Source organism: Myotis yumanensis, unplaced genomic scaffold (genome assembly GCF_028538775.1).
Source record: "Myotis yumanensis isolate MYYU_CA2020_CCGP unplaced genomic scaffold, mMyoYum1.0.hap1 SCAF_11, whole genome shotgun sequence".
Classification (NCBI taxonomy): domain Eukaryota; kingdom Metazoa; phylum Chordata; class Mammalia; order Chiroptera; family Vespertilionidae; genus Myotis; species Myotis yumanensis.
Genome location: NW_027223762.1, coordinates 72,825,213 through 72,828,137, shown reverse-complemented (window position 1 = coordinate 72,828,137; position 2,925 = coordinate 72,825,213).

Below are 2,925 nucleotides of genomic sequence, written 5' to 3'. Positions count from 1 at the left end.
CAAGGTTCCATGAGCTGTGCCCCTTCCTCCAATCAGAGCCACCGGAAGGCCCCTCAGGGCTGCTGACCTCTCACCTTCTGGCCCATGTTATCTCCATACCTGTATACAAGCATCCAACACAGCCCTCCCCCCGAGCTCCGTGGGAAGAACCAGAAATGAGTCCCAAATCCTTAGCGTGTCCGTCCAGGCCCTCCATCATCTGACCTTAGCTTCTTTGGCAGTCTTGCCTCTCCCTCACCCCATTTCTGTGGTCACACTTTGAGATCCTCATTGGCATCACACTGTCCCAGCCCAGCTTAGAGCTGTGCCATGCCCTGTGTCGCCGGTTTGGGGGAGAAAGCCGAGTTCACACCTCCTTTTTCTTACGTGTTCTGTGCCCTGGGGGAAGCCTCTGTGCCTCTCAGGGCCTCCCCCAGGCTCCCAAACTGCCCTGTGAGGATGATGCTAGACACCATTTCCATAGGAAGTCATCAAGTGCAGATGGGACAAGGCCCCGAACAGCTGTGGGCTTGTGTCCCATGAATCTGGTAGACAAACATAGAGGTGGAAGATGACAAGAATGAGTGGGACACAGCATGAGACACTAGACAAAAGCGCCCTGGGCCCAGCCCGTGATCTCAGGGAAGTCACTGCTCATGTGGGCCTCATTTTCAAGTCTGTACCTTTAAGGGTTGGAAATGACAGGAAATTCAGATATGGTCACTCACTGGCCTACAACCTCACCCGGGTCTCTTGTTAGACTTAGCCTCGGACAAGTGCCTCATGTGGGCCCACGCCTTAGGGCCCTTAGCAGTGGCTTCGAGGGAGTCCAGCCTCCTGGTGGGAACATCCTTGTGTGTCCTCTGAGTGCTCAGTAACTGGCTTCTGAACAACATAGAGGACGGCCCAGCTGATGGGGTGTCAGGTCCTGTCACTTGTCTTGTACTCTCATTCTTGAGGTCCCTTCCTTCCTCTCAGCCTCTCTCTCGCTTGCTCTGTGTGTGTGCGTCTCTGTCTGTGCCACTGACCTGTTGCTCTGTCTTGAAGCTGAGTCCACACCCTTTTGCTGACCACTTTAGTACACCTTGGTTTTGGTAAGTTCTCCACTTTGTTCTGAGAGTGTCTTGGTCGGAGAAAAGATACGGCATATTGTGCTACTTTATTGTAACTTCTAGACATAACCTGTCAAGTCCCATGAGTGGGATAGATTTCAACCTTGACATCCTGATACAACGATTCTAGTGTGAAGCCATCAAGGTTAGCACCAAGAGTACTAAGCCACATGGACTTCAGGGCCCCCTGATACCAGGTGTTCTCTGTGACCTGTCAGCCTCTAGTATCGCCGGGTCCCTAAGCATACTCTGCCAGCAGCCCGAAGGATCTTTTGAAAATGTAAATATGATCCTGTCTCTTATGAAAACTAACAGTGGTCTCCGATGGCCTTTAGAAATGAGTCCCAAATCCTTAGCGTGTCCGTCCAGGCCCTCCATGATCTGACCTTAGCTTCTTTTGCAGTCTTGTCTCTCCCTCACCCCTTTTCTGTGGTCACACTTTGAGATCCTGATTGGCATCACACTCTCCCAGCCCAGCTTAGAGCTGTGCCATGCCCTGTGTCCCAACGTCTCCCTCTGGAGTCGGTGGATGTCTGGTGTTCTTTCAGGCACCTCCCCTCTTTCCCCTGTCCTGCTCTCTGCTCCCAAAGTTTATTGTTTTTGTTTCCGTTTTTGTTGTTGTTGTTGTTGTTTCCAGTACCATGCAATGCTACAACCTTGTCCACCCTCGGGAGTGTTAAGGATCTCATTCAGTGTGGAAGCTGAGAATCATAGGCAGCAGAATAGTGATGAAGCTAACAGTAGGGATTTGTCTTTGTCACAAAATCACAAGTGCACAGGTAGGTGGATGCAATATTGAATTCAGCTGCTCAATGATGTCAGGGTAAGCTCCCAGCATCAACGAGAGGAAAAGAATCCTCTCTTCGCTCTTGTGCTTTCTACCAGGGAGGAAAAGAGTGTCTCAGAAATCAACTATGAGACTCTTGCGTGAACCCTTGGGCAGAACAGGCCAAATTGCAATTGACATTGGGCAGTTTCATGTCAAACTGCTCCTGAAGGAGGTGCCTCAGCCCAGGAGGAGGTGGTGAGGGGGAAGGGCAGTGGGGATGTGTCTGATGGTGAGCTTCCTGTTTCTACTGGGATCACTAATGGCCCCGTACATTTCTTCTGTGTGGACTTGTGGAGGAAAGGTGACCCGAGATTCAGGGATGACAGTTTCTTCACAACGGTTTCCTAGTGTCTTGAAGTTCCCTGTCTCATAGGGTCTTCATTATCCACATATAACTTCTTAGACATATATGTTTTTATTGATCTCAGTGAGAGGAAGGGAAAGGGAACAAAGATAGCGGGGCGGGTGGTGGAAAGAGTGAGGGGGGGAGAGGAGGCTGGGGAAGGGGAGAGAGAAACATCAATGATGAGAGAGCATCATCGGTCACATATCCCCTAGCGCGCAACCACGGTACGGGCCGTGACTGGGAATGAATCGGGGATCCCTTGGTTCTCGGGTCGATGCTCCAGCACTGAGCCATGCCAGCCCGGCAGCCACATATCACTTTAAAATGAAACTTTTATTAATTCAAATTTAGTAAGACTTAAAATTCACGGAGACATTTAGGTGTCTCTTGTTGGATACCTGAGGAGTGTTGTTTTGGTGTATTGACCAGCTGGTTTGCCTTGAAAGCAAATATGAAAGGAAAGAAAGGAAATGTGTCTCCCCTCAGAGCAAGAGTGTTCTCATGAGAAGGATGAGCTTTGGATGGTTGGGCCACCGCACTGAATGGATCCGTCTTGCACAGCGTGCCTCCTTTTGCAATACTCACCAGTGGCATTCCTTTGTCCTTTTCTGCTTAGAATTTTCTGACATGATGGTTTTCATTTTACTTATAGATTGTTG